This window comes from Castor canadensis, chromosome 7 (assembly GCF_047511655.1).
Source record: "Castor canadensis chromosome 7, mCasCan1.hap1v2, whole genome shotgun sequence".
Classification (NCBI taxonomy): Eukaryota; Metazoa; Chordata; class Mammalia; order Rodentia; family Castoridae; genus Castor; species Castor canadensis.
Window position 1 is genome coordinate 98,507,254 of NC_133392.1, and position 23,402 is coordinate 98,530,655.

Below are 23,402 nucleotides of genomic sequence, written 5' to 3' on the forward strand. Positions count from 1 at the left end.
AATATTTTAAGAAATTAGAAGAAAAAGTGAGGTAAAATTAATATAAATAAAACACGTAACACAAGAAATAGATGTTCTAGAATCTTGGTGCTCAAAATGTGGGATGTGGGCAGCTACACAGGCGTCGCTGAGCGTTCAAGCTCTGACTCAGACTTACTGAATCTGAATCAGCATTCTAACAAGATCTCTAGGTGATAGGTATAGACAGTAAGGTTTGAGGACTGACTTAGACATCAGAATAATCAGAAATTAATAAAGTTCAATGCTGGTTCTTAAAAACCCCAAATCCCCCAAACTGTTAAAGTCATTAATGCAGAGGAGAAAAAGAAAAGTATAAATGCATAAGTAGAAAATGATGTGGTAAGCCAGGTGCTGGCGGCTCCTGCCTGAAATTCTAGTCACTTGGGAGGATGAGGTCAGGAGGATCATGGTTCATGGCCAGCCCAGATAAAAAGTTCACAAGGCCCCATCTCAAACAACAGCTGGATGTGGTGGCACACATCTGTCATCCAAAGTTATGCAGGAGGCTGAGATCAGATATATCTTGGATCCTGGCCAGCCTGGGCAAAAATGTTCTTGAAACTCCATCTCAATGGAAAAAAGCTGGGTGTGGTGGGGCACACCTGTCATCCCAGTGACTGCAGGAAACCTAAAATAGGAAGATCGTAGTCCAGGCTGGCCTGGGCAAACAGCAAGACCCTATTTCCAAAATACTCAGATCAAAAAGTACTGGAGATGTGGCTCAGGTGGTAGCATGCCTGCCTTGCAAGCTCAGAGCCCTGAGTTCAAACCCCAATACTCCCTCCCCAGAAAAAAAAAAGATAAAGAAAGATCTATAAAAATAGAGGAAATTAGAAGGACACAAGAGACTTCTTTATTTTGATAGAAATACTCAAAGCCTAGATAAAATGGATCATTGTCTAAGAAAACGGAATTTATCAAAAGAGATCCAGGACATGGAGGAAACCTAAGTGAACCAACTTTCTAGAAAAAAAAAAAAGAAAACTGTTTATAAAAATCTTCAACAAGGAAAAACAACAGACTCTGCAGGATCCATAGGATGCTTTTCCCAAGTCTCTAAGAGCAGATGGTTTTGTACTGATTTTAACACTTTCCCAGTCAGTCACACGAGGGACATCTCTGTGTCCTTTTAGGTAAACCAGCACATTGAACCTCAAAGAAGAGTGAAACCAGAGGAAACTATAGACATTCACTTCTGAGTAGTGATGCAAAATCCTAAAGAAATTATTAGCAAATAATTAAAAACACCTTTTCTCCTGGGGTGGAGCTGGGCCTGGGCCAGAGTTACAACCAGGAGCAGCAAAGGAGTGAAATGCCCAGCAGTCCTGAGCATCGTACTGGGGCTTGTCCATTTCCCACACATCTCAGGGTGAAAACAGGGCTCTTGCTCCTGCCATGGGTGGGGACATTTGTGAAGGGCAGGTCTCACTTTGGCAAACTGGAAGTTGGGGATGGAAGGAAGCTACAGCATGGAATGTGAGCTACCTTCTTGTGCATTTTTATGAGTACACCTGAAGTTTCTTGGGGTCTCTGCCCACCACTGCCACAAAGTATGGCAAAGAAAGATCAGATTCAGATTTGCTAGCCTCAGGCACTGCCTGCCATCGCCAGGAAGCTGATGGACCTAGCTTCTTAAGCAGAGAGATTTCATATTTGTTCCACACATATTATTCTTTAAAAGAAAACCAAGGGAAAACACACATTGCTTAATTGCAATGTCTTTTTCTTACATAGAATATCGCTGTGATAAACTCCTGGGTGTTTACTAGTATTATGTTTTTTTTTTCTTAAAATCCAGTATAGGGCTGGAGATGTGGCTGAAGTGGTAATGCACCTGTCTAGCAAACTCAAGGCCCTGAGTTCAAACTCCAGTACCAAAAAACCCCAATACACATTATGAAAATTAGCATTAAAATTTTAACGCAAAAAAAAGAATCCCCACCTTTTCATAACCTGATATATACATACGGAGAAAACCACATCAAATACAAGTGTGACGCTCCATGAGTTGTTATTATTAGTCTGATGGCTAAATTCAAACACCAGCCCAGGGACGTGCCTCACACCTCTGCCCAATCACCCCTACTACTTTAAAAGGTAACAATGTAGCCTCACTTAATGGCAATCATGTCTTTGAAATATGCACCCCTAAACACAATAGTTTAGTTTCCCCATGTTGAAGCTCTGTGTAAATGAATCATGCTGTATGTATTCTTTCGTATCTGTTTTTTCAGGCAGGTTAGAGGACGCAAAGTTATGTTTATAAGATTTATTTGTCTTAGTGCATATGCTTCTAATCTATCAGTTTCTTCAAATGTTGCACTAAGCATTCTTGTTCCGTAGAATTAAAAATACCATTATGAACAAGAGGAATTTATTCCAGGTTTGCAAGGATATTCTAAAATCAGAAAATGTATACATACAATTTATCATCTTAGTAGGTCAAAAAGGAAAATAATATGATAATTTCCATAAATACAGAAAATCATTTGAAAGATCCAAATCCATACTTGGTAAACACTTAAAAAAACTAAACAATGAGCTGGGCCCAGGTGGCTCACTCCTGTAATCCCAGATACTCAGGAGGCAGAGATCAGGAGGATCACAGTTCAAAGCCAGCCCAGGCAAATAGTTCACAACAAAAAGCCCCTCACAAAAATAGGGCTGGTGGCGTGGCTTAAGGTGAAGGCCCTGAGTTCAAGCCCCAGCACCACAAAAACAACCAACTAACCAACCAAAAACAGTGGATTGGTACTCAACATGAGATAATGTATCTACCTTCTTTGTACTAAAGTCAGTCCTATTCGCCATGGAGATACACCCCAGGTAGCTTCATAAGGAAAGGATACCAGATAGTGACATTACTGTATAACCATGTGCTAGACTTACAATGTCAAGAAATTGTAATGAGAAAAAAACAGAGGTATAAAAATTGGAAAGGAGAAGGAATGATAAGATTTTTTATTTAAAAACCTATGTAAGCAATAAAGAAATGCAGTAATGTATCAGATTATAAACTAACATACAGAAATCAATAATCTTCATGCCAGACCCCATTTTACAACAGCCACAAAACTAATTAAATACCTCTGAATAAATTTACCAAGAAAAATTTCAGGCTTATTATTAGGGGAGAAAAGCCTCTAAAATAGGCCAAAGGAATACAAAAGAAGACTTGAACATTTGAAAAAATGTGCTACACTTTTAAAATAAGGTTTCAAAATTCACAAAGACATCATTCTGCACTGATTTATAATTTTAATTCTAATTTAATAAAATACCAAAATGTTTTCTTTGGTAAAATGATCAGTTGATTTTCTCCTTTATAATTTAGAATAGTGAGGAAAGAGAACCAGCTTTTCAGAAATTAAAATGCTCTATAATGCCTTGGTAATTAAACAATCCAGTTTTGCTTCATACAGTTCAACCAGAACATAAAGCTTAATGAGAGACTTAAATACAAATGGAGCTTTAGTCAAAGGTTGGTTTCTTAAATCAAAAAGGAAAAACGATTGTGATTTTATTCTATACAGGATATTAAGATAATAAGATACCTTCTGTTTATATACACACAAGAAAAAATTTAAGATGAAGATATAAATGTTAAAAACAAAATCACAAATACACTAGAAGTAAAAAATGCGAGGGTTCTTTTGTAACTTTGGAGTAGAGAAGGTCTATCTAAATATGACACAAAAATCCAGAACCTTAAATGAAAGTGAATAGCTAGTTTTATGTATCAACTTGGCTGGGCTATGGTGCCCAGATATTTGGTCAAACATTACTGTGGATAGTTCTGTGAAGGTGCTTTTGGATGAGAATATCACTTAAATTGGTAGACTTTGATTAAGGCAGATTATCCCCCATAAGGCAGGTGGGCCTCAACCAATTAATTGAAGTCCTAAATAGATATGAAGACTGATTACCTCTGAGCAAGAGAATTCCTCCAGGAGACAGTCTTCCAACTGGAACTTCAGCACTAGCTCTTCTGTGAATCTCCAGCCTGCCAGCCTACCCTGCAGATTTCAGGTTTGCGAGCTTCCATAATTTTTGTGAGCCAATTCCTTTTAAATAAATCTCTTTCTGTAACTATACACATCTTATTGGTCTGGTTCTCTATAAAACATTGACTAATACAGAAAAACTTGAAAAAAATCTTCTACATGTAAAGAAAAATTGTATATATGTCAAACAAACTCAGAAGCAAGCAAACAAACAACCCGGGTGAAACTCTTACACATCAGCAAATCTCACCAATGGGGGAAAGTATTTATTCAGAGAATGAGTTTCTACAAGTCACAAAAGACCAATGGACCAATGGGAAAAGGGGAAAAGGGGCCGAACAATATTATATAGCTCTTGCACTTTTGCAAAGATGCTCGTTCTTACCTATAATTAGAAATAAAAATAGACAGCTATTACTCATTTTAGAGTGAGGAAATCTAATAAAAATATTTGCTACTATGGGGGAGAGTAGATGGAAAAAGCAGTCTGAATTATTGATGAAGGGAGCATAAAATGGCAGAAGATGGTACAATTCATATGGAAAGTAATTGCCACTATCTATGAAGATGATAGATGCAGCTACTTAAAGAGTCAGCATTTCACTTCCAGAAATTTATTCTATGGATATGTTCCCATGTGCTAAGTGACGTGTGTACTATGCCTGTAGGCTTATAAAAACAGATAATCAGAAACAACCCAAAATTTCACAAATAAAGTACTGGTCAAATGAAGTATCGCATACACATATGAAAGAAACATACACATTATTTAAAAAATGAAGAGGTTTATACACAGGTATGAAAAGCTTTTTAAGGTACAAGACTCAAAAAAGCAAGGTGTGGGGCTGGGGATGTAGCTTAGTAGTAGACTGCTTGCCCAGCATTCTCAAGGCCTTGAGTTCAGTCCCCAGCACCGCCCCCCCAAAAAAGCCCCCCAGAAAAGCAGCGTGCAAAATTATTCATGAAATATGCATCGCTTGTGTACAAGTGCAAGGGTAGAATGTATTCTTTATTGACTTATATGTGCACAAAATATTTCTGGAAGGATCCACACAAAAACTTAAAGCAGGTATACATATATGGAGAGAGAGATAGAAGCTGGTTAGATGAAGATTTGTAAGAGTAAGGAGACTTTTCAGTCTATAACAATATGAGTATTTAACTTATTTGAAACATTAATAAAATAATAGGGGACCATTTCATAATTGAATTAGCCTAGTTAATTGGTATATTTTACACCAATTTACTCACCAAAGGCAATTAGAAAAGAAAAGAATAAAAATTAAAATTCTCTTGAAGGCTTTGGAAAGCCAACAAAATAGTAAAACTCCAGGGGCTGGGAATGTAGCTCAGTAGTTGAGTGTATACTTAGTATGAATGAGGCCTTGGGTTTGATCCCCCAACATTGCAAAACAAAAACAAACAAATAAAACCAAAAGATAACAACAAAAAACCCCTCAAGTAAAGCTCCAGAGGAGATCTGGTTTGGGGATTACTTTTCTCCAGAGATCTTTGCCAATTTTGGAGTGGCCACTGAGATAGCTTAGCACAAAGACACATTAGAAACAGATCCCCGAAGACCTCAGATATTGAAATCTTCTCATACAGAATTTAAAATAACTATTGTTACTTCATAAAAAAAAAAGTCAAAGGATGTAAATTTTGGGTTAGGACTAGAAAAATGAAGAAAAATAAAGAATAGAATGGAAACTATAGAAATAAAAAGCTACAATACCCAAAGTTAAGAAGTGAGTCATTAGATTTAACAACAGACTACACAGGTGAGAAAGACAATTAGCGAATTAAAATGCAAGACAGAAGAAAATATTCAGAGTGAAGCACAGAGAGGAAAAGGATGGAAGACTCAGAGACAAAGGTAAGAGATGTAGTAGCTACATTGAGTTTTGACACATATATTCAATTGGAATCCCAGACAAAGAAGAGGATGGGGGTGAAAAGCCATACTTGAAGAGCTAAAGGCTAGTTTCCTTCAAGAAGAAGAACCTTCAAGTCACAGACTTTCAAAGTTCTAAAAACCCAAAGTAGAATAGCAGTAAAACAACACCCCATATCTGCATATCAGAGTTGACTGATAATGGCACAAATGATGTGAACAAATATTGGAAAGTTGCCAGAGGAAACTTTCCATTATCTTCAAAGGAACAATACTTAGATTAATAAATAGGTCATTTCTAAAAAAAAAAAAAAAAAAAAAAAAAACTAGTGAACTCCAGAGGACCATGGGATGGTGTCATTAAAGTGATAGAAGAAATTCTATTAGATAGAAGTGAATCCTACCTATTAACATTTAGAAGTGAAAGTGAAATGAAGATAGTGATATCCAGTTGAACATGAGGAGAACTTGTCACTGGCAGAGCAACACTAAAGATATGAAGAGATGTTATGATTTAAGAAATGATCCCAGATGGAAGGTTGGCAATGTAGAAAGCAAGAAAGACCAATAAAGAGCAATAAAACTGAATAAAGTAATGAAATTAACTGTATAAGATAATGTTTTGGGGGCTTTAAAATCTTTATAGCTTTAATATATATGATAGAAATTACACATAATTTTGGACTGGGATAACAGAGTCCAAGTGTTCTAAGATCTTTGCATTGTCCAGAAGAGTAAAGGTGTCAATTGGCACCAGACTTTGATGATTGAAAACAACTTTTCATTTCTCTTACAGTGGTTCTCAAAGTGTAGTTCCCTTGAGGGAACTTGAAATACTTAGAGTTTCCTCCAGACTTATGAAACCAAAAACTCAAGGGATGGACACTCTATCTAATAATGGCAAAAAATGAGGTTAAAATATGGGAAAGTAACTAGAGAAAAGTTGGGCATTATTTTCAAAGGAAGACAGAATAACTACAGTTTGAGAATCACTATTTTAGGATAAATCACTTAAAGAATATAGAATTTCTGAGTTAATGTAGGAATAATAGAAACTATGCAATTGATCTAAAAGAAGGCAATAAACAGAGAAAAAGGAACATGAAAGTGGAAAGAACAGATAGAAAGCTTTCATTAAAGATCTAGCATTAAACCCAAGGATATTATTAATTTCATTACATTCGAATTCACTAAATCCTCCCACTAAAAGATAAAAATTGACACAATGGAATAAAAAATAGCCAACTATAGGCTGGACACACATATAAAATATAGAAAGACAGAAATTTGATATGTCAAAGAATGGGTAAAATCATACTGTGCAACAATAACTGAAAGTAATCTAGTGCAGCTATACTTACATCAACAACAAAGGGAGTACGAGAAGCAGTACTAGGCGATAGAAGGACCAATCTGCTAAAGAAATACCTTTCTAAGTTTGTTTACTCCAAATAACATGCTTTAAAATTTTGAAGCAAAACTTGGCACAATTGTTAAAAGAAATAAAAAAATCAATAATCATAGAAAAATGTAGACAACAGTTACTCAAATTCATAAAAGATTTGAACAAAATGATATTGTAACTTTTATAATTGACAATTATAAAACATAGTAACTGTAATATGTATAATCTATAAAAGAACATACAATAATTTGGAAATAGCAACTATATGTTGTATCACAAATGACCAAAATATTAAGGTAGATTTTCTTTGACATTAAAGCCAGTAAGTTAGAAACAGTAACAAAAATCACCATGAGAAAATACTACTTCTTGGAAAATCAAGAAATATTCTATGCAGCCCGTGGACCAAAGTAGAAATCACATTGGAAATTAGGAAATATTTTTATCTAAGTGAGAATAAAAATATAGCTTTCAAATACTGCTAAAGGCATGTTTAGAAAGGGACCATATAGCTTTACATTATCTATTTTAATGTTATAGAAAAACAGCAAATTTAGCCCAAACAAAATAAAAAGAAGGAAACGATAACAGAAATTAAGGAAATAGTAAATAAATACAGAACAGTTAGTTCCCTGAAAAGACTAATAAGATTGATAAAACCTGGAAAGAGCATATCACTCTACAGGTACTATAGATGATAACAAGATAATTAAGGATATGATGAAATACTTTTGGATGGATTCTTAAAAAAACACAACTTATGAAAACCGACACAAAAAGAAGTAGAAAATTAGAATCTCCAATTCAAAACTTTCCGATAGTGAAACTGTAGGCCAAGCTAACTTCTCTGGTGAATTTCACTTAACATTTAAGGAAGAAATTAGTACACAGAAAACAGAAAAGGGACAATCCACAACTTGCTTTATAAAGCTAACATCTTATATTATCTTATAAGAACATTATTATGAAAAAGGAAATTATGAGACAATCTCACTTATAACATTTGTGAAAATGCTGATATAGAACATAATACTAGGCAACTGAATCTAGCAACACACACACACACACACACACACCGTCAGACACACACACTCATACTCATATGTCATGTTCAAATAAGGTTTATTTCAGTAATAAAAGGTTTGTTTAACATTTCAAAGATTAATTGATATAAATTACCTTATTAGCAGCATAAAAAAGAAAAATAATATGATACTATCATCTTAATAGATGTAGAATAATTGTTATGCAAATTTCAACACTCACCCATGTCAAAAATGTTTAGCAAATTTGATATAAGGAATTAATTTCCTTAATTTGATAAATGCTATCTACAAAACAAAACAATAGCTTTCAACTGACCTCACATAATAATGACTTGCTTAAATCTTTCTTTATGAAATTGAAAATAAAACAAAATGACTTCTATTACCACTTTAATTCACCATGGTATTGGATGTCTCTAACAGTGTAATTAAAAATACACAAAAAATAGTTTTAGAAAGTATCTTAGTCTATTTTCTGTTGCTATAACAAAATACCTGAGGTTGAGTAGTTTATAAAAAATAGAAGTTTACTTGGCTTACGGTTCTAGAGTCTGGGAACTTGGTTTGGTATCTAGTAAGGACCTCTTGCTGCATTACAACATGGCAGAGGGCATCACGTGGTGAGACAGAGCAGGCAGTCTCTCATCTTCTTCTTATAAAGCCACCAATGCCATCATGGGAACTCCACCCTCACAACCTCATTGAATTATAACTACCTCTGAAAGCCTCAACTTAAAATATCAATTAATATATGTATTTCCAACATGTGAACTGGAGACAGATGTAAACCATAACAGGAAGCAACAAGTTTTCCTTGTTTACAGCTGATGTAATAGCAAAGCTAAAAGAATTCAAGATGAGATATTGGAACTGAAATGAATAAATTCCAGCTACATGCAAAGCATGATTCTCAAAGGCAGTGTTCAATGAAAGTCAAACTCAAAGGAACGTTTATATATTGTTCCATTTATAGAATTTTCAAGAAACTGAAAAGGGACGAATTATACTTAGGAGATTACATTATGAAGAAAATCAAGGAAACAATTATAAAAGTCAGAAAAAAATCACCTCTTATAGAACTTCTGGCCTTTTGTGTGTTGGAAGTAGCATGCTGTGAGGTTGGAGGTGATATGAAAGAGACCCTAAGAGTACTGGGTTCCATCCTAAGGGCCATAGACTCATGGACACTTCTAAGTCAGCAAATTTGACAGGGTTGTGTTTTTCAAGAAGACAGCTCTGAGTGCTTGTGGTTGTAGAAGGACAGAGTTGGAAGCCAGGAAACCAATTAGGAGGCAGTGGTAGCAAGTAGTTCAGATGGGTAGTGAGTAATGAGTAATGGTGGCTTGGATAGGGTGTGTTAGCTTCCTATTGAGGCTGTAACAAATCACACAAACATAGGAGCTTAAAACATCACAGCTCATCATTTCATAGTTCTGTGTGTTACAAGTCTGCAGCTCTCACTTGGATACAATCACCATGTGAGCTGAGCTGTGTTCCTTCCTGGAGACAGTAGTTTCTGGAGACCATGTACAGTCCTCAGGTCAAGGTCCCCTCTTCCACCTTCCAAAACAGCATCATTGCCTAACTCCTTATTCTTCTGTAGTAATCACATTTCTTGGACTCTGACATCAGCTGGGAAAAGTTGTCCTTTTTAAGGATTCATATGACTAGGTTGAGTTCACCTAAATTATGGAGAATATCTCAGTGTTCCTAACCATAATCCTGCCTGCAAAGTCCTTTTCATAAGAGAAGGGAGGAACTGGAAGGTAACATTCACAGATTCTGGGGTTGGCACACAGATGTCTTTGTGGGCTGTTATTCTGCCTACCATAGAGAAAGGGGTGAGAATGAAAAGATACCCTCAAAGTATGTACCTGCCTTTGAAAAGCAATCTGAAGGGCTCTTGTAGCCACTACCTATCTACCTAATTATACTCCCAACCTACTCTGCACGTGATGACAATTAAGCCAGGCCATTTTCAACTCAGGTCTGCCTTGAATTTGCCCCTTAGTCCTCATCTTATCACTTCTCAAAGGCAAAGATATTCAGATCAACTTACTTCTCTGCTCATGCACAAATCCGTGGTGATTTTGTAGGCAGAATTGTGTCTACTTTAGTAGCAGTGGTTGTAACTGCATAGCAGTCTTGTTAGGCAGGGCTTAGCTTATTATCAACACAGCATTGGCTGGTCATGTTAAGCTCAATTCGTTTTCTATCTGGACAAAAAATAAGTATGGCCATTCGAGCCTTTAGACATATTTTTTTAATGAGTATTTAGATAAGTTCTAGCTAAGGTACCGTCTTTCTCAGCAGTCCACTGCTTCGCTCTGTCTGATCTCAGCCATCTGACCAACTCCCTTCTCTGTGCTCACCAGATCCTCCACAAATATCCCTCATCATTCCATGCACAAACTTTGCCCAAGGCGGAAAGGCAATTCCATCTCCACACCAGTGATGTACAACATAAATAAGTCTATAAAAAAGCCAATGGTCAGCTCTTTCCTTCGAAGCTCTTGGTAAAAAGTGAAGAATTAGAACTTTTCTTCACTTTTGGAGTGAATAGAGTATGCTAATGAGTGGAAAACAACAGCCATATTTCTATTTCAGACACTGAAGAAAGGGGCTGATTAAAATGCAAGATAAATGCATTTACAGGCACACCTGTAACCCCAGCACTTGGGAGGCTGAGGCAGGAGAATCACGAGTGTAAGACCAGCCTGTGCTACATAGTGAGATCCTGTCTTATAAAATAAATAAAATAAAATAAAATAAAATAAAATAATAATAAAATAAAATAAAAGTGTGGCACTTTAGTTTAAAAGCTGCAAGTTAAAACTTTTTTTTGTTATACTCTTTAAAAACATTGTTCTTAAAACATGCAGGTGTGGATGCCTGCAGTGGGAGAGGGAGAGAGAATTCACTCACAGTTCACGCAGTGCTTTTTCCTTAAACAGCAGCTTTGATGCACGCCACAATCCTATGCCTTTAGGTCTTTTCATTGCTGTTGAAAATAAAAACACTGCATAGATTTGCTTTGCATTTCCCTGCCCTGTCCTGCCCTTTAGAATCTATGTTAGGTAAACAGGTATTTGTTGAAAGGAAAGAGGCGACATTGTCACCTGCAGCCACTGGGTGCTGAGTGTGTCATTGTCTCCTTTGAGCCCTCTTGACTTTCCACCATGAGTCTAAACTTTCCGGGAGCTCGATCCTATCGTCAGGCACCCTTCCGGGCTCCTCTCCTCACCGTGTCTCTCACTCCTCGGCAGTGAGGAGACTAGAAATGAGTGCTGCTTTCAGACACAGCCCGTGAGTAGCTGTGAATTTTTTTTTAAATCATGCTTTCTTCAACCTTCTTCCTCAACTTTCCGTCCTGGTTATTACATCTGTCTCTCAGGCTACATAGATATTCAGCTGTTCAGCATCTTGGTCTCAGATTATCAAATAATGATTGTTTAAAAACAACCCAACCAACTGTTAATAGTTATTTGGTGCTTGCTGCATTTGGACATTTGGTCATCATTTGTTGCTTTATATTAATTATTTCACTCAAGCATACGATATAACTTTTATTTGGTACCTCCCTCCTGTGTGTCCGTCTTTGTTCTAGGCACACAGGAGTCAAAGCTTGGCAAAAATAAACTCTGTTCCTCCATTCATGGAGATTATAGTCTGGTGGGGACAAAGGGGGACATTACTAGCAATAGGACCCCACAAAAGATGTAAAATTGCAATGGCAAGAAATAATATGAAGTTACAGTTGTTATGAGGATGTGTCACAGGGGCATTTGAAGGAGACTTCTCTGAAGAAGTTGTATTTGGCCTGAATTTGAGTGACATTCAAGCGCTATCTAAGAAAAGAGATGGGATAGGCACATTTAAGGGAGTGGGAGGAGCATGTGCGAGCAAAATTTCTCAGGTGGAAAGCTCTGGCATGGCTGGGTGTGGTAGAGTGTTTCTGTAATCTCAGCTACTTGAGAGGTAAAGATAGGAGGCTTGCAGTTTGAAGTCAGCCTAGGCAAAAAATTAGTAAGACCTTATCTGAAAAAATAGGCTGGGTGTGTTGACTCACGCATGTAATTCCAGCTATGCGGGAGGTGGAGGTAGAATAAAGAGATCATAGGCCATAAAAAAAAAAAGAAGTACTTGGCATGTTTGAGAAACTGAAACAATGCTGGTGAGAATGATGCACAGTGTGAGAGAGTTGGAGTGTGGATGCTGGTGGTGACATTTGCGTGGTGTGGAACAGACACGAAGATTTGCATGTCCCGTTAAGAGTTAATTCCTACACTGAGACAAGAAAACCACTGAAAGCTTCATCCGCAGCCGGTGACATCATTCAGCTTTCATGCTCCCGTGCCTTTTTCTCTTTTCTTATTTTGTATCCAGAGCCATGTAGTACTATGAATAACAGTTGTAAACGTGATAATTCGTAGAGCTTCACATAAAACTCTTTTCACTTGCAGTACCGAGACTCCTCATCAGACTGAGCCATAGTCTGAGTCCCCAAAACAGTTTTATGGACAATGTCCAGCCAGGTATAGTGACCCCTCTGCGATCCCAGCTACTTGGGAGGATCATGGTTTGAGGCCATCCCAGGCAAAAAGTTAGCAATCCCTTCTTTCAACAAAGAAGCCAGGTGTGGTGGCACACGCCTGTCAGAGTTGTACTTGTCCAAAGATGTTACAGAGTCAGGTTTCACACAGTATTCCTGTACTCCTACTGTGCCTGCTCAGATGCCTTTCTTCTTTTTAAAATCAGTCACCAAGGAAAGTAACCTGCATTTTTTTCCTTCATTTTTTCCTGCGTGGTTTGTCTCCTCAGTCATTGTCCATGGGATCCTGAGCAGTTGTAGGAATATGCAGGCACAGACTCAAGTCCAGCTTCTTCCCCACCATTGTGGAAAGGGGCTGTCATCGTGGGGCAGAACCCTATGCTCCTGTAGGCCACTTGGACAGAGCCTGGGGAGAGTGACCTCCCGGGGTATCTGTGTTGCAAATGACCTGTTTTTGAGGTAACACCTCTTATGATCTCAAGATAGAGCCTTTCAAAGGGGACTGGGAGGTCTCTGAGGAGCTCTGTGGCTGAGACTCCAGTCGGAGCCCCTTGGAGAGGAGCAGCTGACAGAAGAAGCCACCATAATGGAGAATGTGGGACATAACAAGTGACTAACGTTGTGGGATCCATGAGTCATTCCGTGGAGTCTGAGGAGCAGCCAGACTTGAAGGGCAGTTGGTCCTCAGAAAACTCAGCAGGAGTGAGAGGCTCAGGTGCCAAGAGGCTGGCGACTCAACTTTTCTAAGAAAGTCTGCGATCAAGCCTTCCCCTGCTCCATCCATTTTGTGCTTCGAAAAACATCGGCCACATTTGGATCCCACTTGGACCACAAGGCCCTGGCCTGCTCCTCTTTGCTCAAGCATCTGCCCATTTCTAAGCAAACTAGGCCAAGATTCCTTATGTTCTCTTTTGCCCATAGGCAAGAACAAAAGGTTTAGATAAACAAGCCAAAAACAAAGAGTGATTCCAGGAGAATGAAAGAGCTAAAAACACAAAAGAAAACCACAAAAAAGAGAAGAAAAAGATAGATAAAATTATACTATGCTATTAGATTTTTAAAATGTGAAATACACCATTATATTTACATTAAATACCAAAAAAGTAAAAATAGATACATGCAGACTTGGCGTTACTATACATTAACTAAATATGGGTCTTTGTGCACGGGTCCTCCAAAAACCACCTATAATCTCTGTGTACCACATAACTAGGAGTCAGGTAATGCTACCAATTTCAATTTCCACAAGTGGAGAAACAGCAAGCTGAAGCCTGCAGAGCTGACACTGAAGGCTTTGCTGGAGCTGAGAGTCAGTCAGAGCGTGCTCAGGAAAGATGAGGAGCAGCAGGGCCCAGCAGGGGCAAAGGACGGAGAAAGCCATCCCCAGCAGGAAAATGTCACACTCAGAGGATAAATACTGACAAAGGCCTGTGACCTGTTGGATCATGCAAACTATTACTGGAACACCAAAGGAGGGGCTTGAAAGTACACAGGCTAGAGGTGGGAGTCTTGGAAAGGCATCTCTCTTGAAAGGGAAGGTGGCCTTAGTGCTTCGGTGGGGAAACAGAGGTTCATTACAGGATCATTGTAAAGAAAGAAAAGGCCCACCACAGCCAAATGCACAAAATACACGATCCATTAGAAAGAAAGGGCACCTCACTATACCAACAGAAGGCAGTGCTCTTAAAGAAAACCAAGTAGGCCTCTCTAAAATCTTATTACTAACTATAGATTCATCTGTTTTTTTTTTTTTTTTTTTTTGGTCCAAGAAAATGCAAGACAAATGCTGAAATAGCAGATAACTCCCTCACAAAGCTACTATCATACTGTAAGAAATGAGAAATTATTTCCATGGGGCTGGGCATACTGATGCATGCCTGTAATCCCAGCTAGTAGGGAGGCCTGAGATAAGAGGATAGAGGTGGAGGTCAGTCCTGGCAAAAGTGGAAAACCCTTTCTGAAAAACAAACTAAAAAGGCAAAAAAGAACCAGGGCATGACCCAAGTAGTAGAGCACCTGCCTAGCAAGCACAAGGCCCTGAGTTCAAACCCCGTACATCAAAAAATAAAAAATTCAGTGGGTGAATATTCTATAAAATTGCACTTACAGATTTTTAACACCTCCATCCAGACGGTCAAAAGCTCAAAACAGAAATAGACAATTAAAAAGAGGGTAGGAAACTGGAAGAACCAGGAGACAAAGTGCATTACATTTGGAGAAATGACTCTCAGCATCAGCCATCATATGCAGCATCACAGACTGGAGCCAACAGTCTGTCAGGAGATGCATGGTGAGGTGCAGTAGGAGTGCACAGTGTCACCTGGACAGTGTTCTTCCCAAAACAGTTGGACCTGAATGTAATAATGAAGAAAAATCAGATAAATCCAGAATATAGGACACTGTCAAAGACAAAAGGATTTGGACTCAAAAATTAGCTATAAAATGAAACAAAAAGTGTGTGTGTATGTGTGTGTGTGTGTTTGTGTGTGTATTCTTTTAGCTAAAGGAAACTAAAGAGACATAATAAATAAGCACAATATCTTATATTTTGTTTAATTCCTACTTATGGGAAAATATTGCATCAGTTATCCAGATCTTTTTAGGTAACAAATGGAGAAATTTGAGCATTGCTGCTATATCAGATAATATTATGGTATCAAAGTTAAATTTCTTATGTTGTGTTAACTATATCATGGCTATTTAGAAAAATGACCTTTTTCTTAGAAGATACCAGCTGGCTGAAGTATTTAAGTATGAAGTTTCATGTCTAGTAATTTTAGATGTGTCAACAAAATCTGTGTGTGGATGGATGGATGGATGGATGGCCCAAACATGTCAAAATGTTAATGACTGGTGACTGTAGGTGTACCGAGTTGAAAAATGTTTCTTCAGAATTCATGTCCACACAGAACTGTAGGGTCTTTCTTTGCAGGTGTAATTAAATTTAGATGTGGTCACACTAGATTAGGATGGGCCCTAATTCCCTCATGCAAAGGACAGCCTCTTCCCTAGAGCTTTCAGAGGGGTAGAGTAAAGCCAGCCCCTGAATTTCAGATCTCTAGCTGCCAGAACTGTGAGAAAATTTTCTGTGTTTAAAGTAACACAATGTGTGGCAGTTGCTATAGAAGCCCCAGGAAACTGATATACTAGGTAAAGATGAAAAGTGTTCAGTGAAAGTATTTTTAAGTTTTCTGTAAGATTGAGTTATTTCAAAATCACAAATTGAGTAAACTAAATATAAATCAAATAAACTTTTTTTTAAGTATATGCATGAAAAAAATTGAGAAAATACACCAGTCAACAGAGGTTCTCTCTCTGATGGTCCCAAGGAGTCCTTGGCTCTTCAGTGACATAAGGAAACCTCCTCACCACCACATTAACAAGTGTACTTAACCATCTCCCTCCCTGCCCCGGAGCCTATGTTCCAAAGTGACATGACTGATTATTGTGCAAAACTGACAAATGTTCAGAACTGGGGAGATAAGAATTATTGCAAAGTCATGGAAATGTAAGTGGTCTTCAGTAAAAGTGAATCAGGGAAGGTTCTGGAAAGAAGGTAAAGGGCCAAAACAGATCCTCCATTCATAGCAGTGATAGTCAACATCATATAACAAGTCAAAATATGTATGAAGTCAATATTGAGCCTGGCTTGAGACAAAGTGCTGGCTTCTTCAAAGAATATGTCACGGAGGACAGACTTTGAAAATGGCTGCTCAGCTGTCTATAGTCTTTAGGACTGTGGACTCTGGAATCAATCTCACCGGGTATGAATTCAGGTTCTACCTCTTATTGCCTTTATAAAAATGAGGGTATAACAGTATCCATGTGGGGTTATTGTAAAAATATTTATTTGCAGTGCGTCTAAAATAGTTCCTGCAACCCAGTATTATACGTGTATTACCTAGTTTTGGGGGCTTTTTTTTCCAGATCTTGGGCCTAGGTTAGGTGAATGTCTTCTCCTATTAGTTCCAAACTGCTTTGGAGATGTAAGCAGCAATTTTAACAGAGTTTAATCATGAAATTTTGGAATCCTAACACCCAATTTCAAAGTATAGGAGAAGATTGCTGTCTGGAGAAGCATGATATTTTTCTCTTTGTAATTATTATTTTTCAAATTTCTAAGAATAAGGCAGGGCTAATTTGATAATTAAAAAAAACATAAAGATGGAAAACAGAAAATAATTCAGTATCTTTACTCCTACTGAGAAATGGAGGTGGTGGAGAGAGTGGTTTGAAGAAAAGATTATTGCTTTCATTTCAATCAGTGAGCTCATCAGCCAGGAAACAGAAGAGTTGAGAGGCCCTGCTCCTGCCCCCCAGCCAGGCGGCCCACACTGCACCTGGGAGCTCGGTAAGTTAGAGACTTAGCCAAAAACCAGAGAAATGAATAAAATAGAATAAAGAATACTCAGTTTGAGTTTCATGAGTTATTCTGATGAAAATGCACAAAGCGAAGCAGGAAAGAAAAGGACATCAATAAGTTTGGATGGTTATTTAATGTGAATTTATGGACTTCATTACAAGAAAACATTGATTAACAATAACTTACTTCCAAAGAAAATTTGATGTGTACCAAAACTTGAAAGTAAAATTAATAAACACTTGAGCACTGTTCTCATAGTTTTAGGTTACAAGATTCTTTTGTATCATAATTTAGTCCATTTATAAAGGGGTACAATGAGAAGGAAATGTGGTAGAAAATGTTATTAAAATATGCATAGCATTAGTCCCAATGACTACTATATTGATTGCTAAATTTCCTGCATGTTATGGAAACAAATTAAATGAATCTTATCATCAAATTACAAATGATGGTCACAGATTCTTAAGAGTAGGAGGGGGACTTTAAAGCCCAACCACTCTAGCTTCATATACAAGGTGGCATTACAATATGCACTGTAAATGACAGGTGTAAGACCCCAGAGGGAACCTCCAACCTGTCTGTACTATGCAGATCTTACCCTAATCAGTAATAATAAAACAGCTGCCACTTAGCAACCCCTGTGTTCTGGGAACAGTGCTCAGTTTTTGTTTGTTGGTTTCAGTCATGCACCTGATTTTCCCCCTTTATGTCACTTATCACATTTGTAACACTATTTTACTAGTGCATTTATCTGGTCACTGTTCATTTCTTCACTAAACTGAAAATTGTTTGAGGGCAAAAATCATGACTACTTTGCTCACTGCTGTATCCCCAATCCCTTACTACATAGCCTGGAACCCACCAAATGTATGTTAAATTGATGTTCTCGGTTCTTGGTGTTCACCCTATTTTAACAGTAAGGGGAACTAAAAATGAATGAGGTACTACCTCAAAGCTAGTAAATGTCAGAACCAAGATTCAGACTCTGCTCCATTTGACCACAAAAGCCATTGATTGTTGTTCTTTTCTTTTCTTTTTTGGCAGTTGTAGGGGGCCTCTGGCTTGCTAGGCAGATGTTGTATCACTTGAGCCATTTTGCCATCCTTCCCTCTTGAGATATGATCTTACTTTGTGCCCAGACCAATATAGATCATGATCTTTCTATTTATGCTTCCCAAATAGCTGGGGTTACAGGTGTACACTACCATGCCCAGATATTTGTTGAGATGAATCTCTCCAACTTTTTGCCCTAGGGTAGCTTTGAACCCCAATATTCCCAGTCTCTACTGCCTAAGCAGCTAGGATTATAAGCTTGAGTCACTGTGTCTAGCCTGCCACAATTGTTTTACTAATCTTCCCAGCAATCCAATTAGTTTGAAGGAAATTTATTCAATTTCAAGTGAATTGCACTCAATTCCTTCTCTCTCCCAAAGAAGAATAAAGTGTGAGCTTAAAACCTGCATTTCAGTTTTCTATAGGATGGGACTTCAAGTTTCTGTAAAATATTGCTTTATATATATCAAAATTTTATGAACACTCACCATTGGTAATCATCCCTGTGACTGCCTTTTCTCTCCTAATCCATAGTGCACATCCTATATGCTGAAGCCAGCCTGTACTGGTTCCTAGACCTATTGTTAAGGCTTGAGGAATTTTGTGAGCTACTTGTTTAGTTAAAAATTAAACTCACAAAGAAATAAATTTTACTTAAAACAAAAGAAATTGCAATGAAGAAAGGATAATCTTTTAGCAAATTGTACTGGAACAATTGGACTTCTGTGTACCAAAGAATGAACCTTAAAACTTCACCATATAGCGGGGTTGGGGATTTTGCTCAGTGGAAGAGCGCTTGCCTGGCAAGTGCAAGGCCCTGAGTTCAGTTCCCAGCACCAGAAAAAAAAAAAAAAAAAAACCAAAACTTCACCATATAAAATTAACTCAAAATGGATCATGGATCTAAATGTAAATGTAAAACTATAAAACTTTTATGAGGAAAAACACATGAGGAAATATTCAGGATCTAATCCTCAATGAGAAGTTCTTAGACATGACACCAAAAGCATGTTCGATAAAAGAAAAAATGATAAATTTTACTTCATCAAGATTAAAAAATTTTTTGTGTGGTACTGAGGAAATTGAACTCAGGGCCCCAACACTTGCTAGGCAGGCACTGTACCACTTGAGCCACTCCACCAGCAAGATTAAAAACTTTTATGTTGCAAGACCCTTTCAAGAGGATGAAAGGAAAAAGTTACAGACTCAGAGAAAAAACTTCTCAACCATGTGTCGGATGAATTTCTTATATCTTGAATATTCAGAGAGCTCTTAAAACCCAATGGTAAAGAAGCAAATAATCCACTTAGAAAACTGGCAGGAGATATGAAGAGACACTTGAAGAAGTGTGTTAGGTGGCAAGTGGGCACATGGTAAGATGTCTACACTGTGAGCCATTAGGGAATGCAAATCAAAAATCAAAACCACAAGATGTCAGTACATGACAATTAGAACACAAAATGCTGGGAAGGATATGGAGAAGTTTGATCTCTCATACATGCTGGTGGAAGGTGAATCAGTACAATCACCATGGGAAATAGTTTGGAAATGTCTTGCACTAATCGTGTGACCCCACCATTCACTCTTAGGTGCTTATCTCAGAAAAATGAAAAATTACATCCACACAAATCTGGACACAACTGTTTATGACAAATCCATCATAATAGCAAAACTGTAGGAACAATTCAGATATCCATTAATGGGCGAATGGTGAAACAAAGACTGATATAGCTATACAATGGAGTACTACTCTGTAATATGAGGAATGATACATGCCTCTTTGTAGGTGGAAATCCAGGGAATGTTCAGTGGATGGAGAAACATGTAGGGAATTAGTGAAACATGCCTCTGGGTGCTTCTCTTTCCAGAGAGGATTAGCTTAAGAGGGAAGACTTTCCCTGAGAGCGGGTGGCACCATCCCAAAGGCTGAAGGCCCGTATGGAATAAAAGAGGAAGAGGAGAAAGTCAGCCAGCAGGAGCAAGGGCATTTTCTCTCTGTGCTTCCTGTGCTCCAGGAGGTGAACAGTCTTCTACTCTACACACTCAAGCCACCATGATATTTTACCTCACCAAAAGCCAAGGACTATGGACTGAAATCTCTGAATCTGGGAGCCAAATAAATCTTCCTCCTTTCAGGTTGTTTGTGTCAGGTGTTTTGTCATAGCAACAATAAAAGTAACTGACACCACAAAAAAGGTCAGTCTCAAAAGTTCGCATTGTATATGGTTCCATATTTATTTACAACATATGGAAATAATAAAACTATAGAAATGGAAAACAGGTGAGTGGTTGTCAGAGGATGGGTGTGAGGATAACAGAGAAACCATGATACAGCTAGAGAGAGAGAGACAGAGAGAGAAAGAGAGAGAGGAGAAAGAGGGAGAGAAAGAGCAAGAGAGAGAGAGAGAGAGGAAGAAGGAGAGGGAGAGAGGACTCCTCTGTGGTCTCTTCTTATGAGGTTAAAAATCTTATCATGGAGGCTCTTAATAACCTAACAAAAAACTCTGCCTCCAAATACCGTCTCATAGTGGTGGTTCATCATAGGAATTTTGGAGGTGCACCAACACAAACATTCAAATATCCAGTCCATAATAGTGGAAATATTTTATGAGGTCTGCTAAAGTACTTTTTCCCACATCTGCATTTAGTGATATTCCGTTAGTAGTTAGAAACCACTCATATAGAATATTTATCACAGAAGTAATAAAAACCAATCACTAACTACCAGAACTTAGCGTATTGTACTGTTGATTGTTAAAAAAACTGAAACAAAACTGGTAAAATGTTTCAGCTGGAGGAGCAAGTTCTGGTGTTTTATTGCATAGTACAGTGACTGTGGTCAATAATAATGTGTTATATATTTCTAAATAGCTAGTAAACAGGATTTGGAATGTTCTTACCACAAAGAAATGATACATGTTTAAGGTGATATATTTGCTAATTACTTTGATTCAGTAATTACACAATGTTTACATGCATTGAAATATCACATTATACCCACAAATATGTATAATCACTATGTCAATCAAAAAGTAATATAAAACTTGAAAAATAAAAACAAAGTGAAACTGACAGATAAAATGTCATTGTTGTAGATTAAACCTAAAATGTGTCATGTTTGTAGCCATTACACAGTGAATAACTTCGGAAAAATAGTTTTCTATTATTTAAAAAGTAATTTTTGAGTTGACTGTCAGTGGTTCACACCAGTAATCCTAGCTCCTTGGGGGGCTGAGATTGGTAGGATTACAGTTCAAGGCCAGCCCAGGCAGAACGTTCTTGAGAACCCATCTCAAAAGAGTGGGGCATAGTGGTGTGTACCTGTTATCCCAGTGACAACAGGAAGCATAAATAAGAGAATCAAAGTCCAGGCCTGCCGGGACAGAGAGATTTATCTCTAAAATAACCAGAACAAAAAAGGGTGGAGGTGTGGCTCAAGTGGTATAGCAGCTGTCTTATAAGCCTAAATCCCTGAGTTCAAAACCCAGTACCACTAAAAAAAGAAAAAAATTTTTTGATTCAGTAAAGAAGTTACATTATTGAGAACTGAGCAAAGTTTCAACAAAGGTCTTTTTGTTTAACATTCTTCTTACTTACTAAAGTAATAAAAATATCAACATGTTCCTGTTAGAATTGCATTCGTTCACCTATTACATTCTTAGCTCAGCTGCCAACATTCTTCCAAAACTGATTGGCAATATGAAATTTTCCACAAGTATTGCATATTTTTTCTGTTATTTATCAATTATAAATAACACTTTTTTATTAGCAAAATTAATAATAAACCTAACCAGGTATATGTAGTATATATGAACATTTTTAAAAGAGCTAGGTGTTCAACGATTTACCCACACAACACTAGTTTAAACCCAATCTTCTCTCTGCTCTTACTTCGGGGGAGAGAATCACAATTCTCTGGTCTTTGAAGTGGTGGTTGTAGGCTAATTGCATTGCATGTGGCTTTTATAGTTTGTAAATGTCATGTTTCAGGGAGACTGATTTGATGCAGGGTACATTCAGAGCTGCGTATTGACGAGTCAATGACCCATTCCAGCTATAAACCCCATGGACCTCAGGGAAAGGCCCTAGTTTCCCCTCTAACAGCTGGGTCACTTCTAACTTGTTTCTTTACAACAGAGTTTACAAGCATTCTAATGGTTTTCCTATTTCTTTTGGTATAACAAAATCAGAAAAGAATTCTTCATGGCAGGTGGCTCATGAGATTAATTCCATTTGGTCTTTTCCTAATAACACTAAATGTTTTACACTCACCATCCCTTTGTTGTAAACATGTACTGGCCAAAGATTAAACTTCTCAACTGACTTACTGTTTGGCTCCAGGCATATTTCATGATTTTCAGGCTCATTTTTACTTTTTACCCCTAATTTTAGTGCCCAGAACCTACTCTTCTTGTGAGATTCAGCCCAGTTAGACCTCTTCCTGTGTTGTTCCTTCTCTAATATATTTGATGTGGAAAAATGTATCTTTTTCTCAGAATCACCTGAGAATCTAGACAAATATCCCTATGGCATCAGTCCTATTTCTCCCTATCTCACTGCAACATGTCCTATGTTTCCTTGAGGACACATCTCCTTCCTAATTCAGCTCTAACTTTCACTACTATGACTAATTTAATGCCTGTACATAGTAAAAACTTTAAAAGTGTGATTCAAAGGAGTGAATAGGCCACATGTCACCAAATGAATAAATTAGTTCCTTTCTTTAGGCCTTAGTTGCCTGCAAGTTGGGAATGATAAGAGGTTATAGATGTGTTACATGAAACATAATTATCTATGATATGCCTATAATCATATGGTAGGTAATACACAGCTACCACTTTGGCACTGTCTTTAACATGTTATAATTCTTGGTACCAGGTTCGGGTTTCAGTGACTGTGTCCATGAATTATCTGCTGCAGTCCAGTGGAAGGACACTGGCCTGAAAGTCAGGAATCAGAAGACATAAACTCTCACCTTGGTTCTGTCCACTGTGCATGACCTTGGCTCAGTTAGCCTCTCTGGGTTTCAGATCCTTGTTTGTAAGATGTGTGTGTACATGGGGA

General features: G+C 37.7%; 1 protein-coding gene and 1 non-coding gene across 3 annotated transcripts in view; both read right to left on the reverse strand.

Moving 5' to 3' along the window:
* St6galnac5 (ST6 N-acetylgalactosaminide alpha-2,6-sialyltransferase 5) overlaps positions 1-23,402 on the reverse strand; it is a 200,161-nt gene that overhangs the window by 101,812 nt on the left and 74,947 nt on the right. The gene's annotated exons all lie outside the window — the stretch shown is intronic.
* Positions 13,162-13,363, reverse strand: LOC141425274 (small nucleolar RNA SNORA73 family). Its single transcript, XR_012450346.1, has one exon. It is a non-coding gene; the product is annotated as a small nucleolar RNA SNORA73 family (small nucleolar RNA).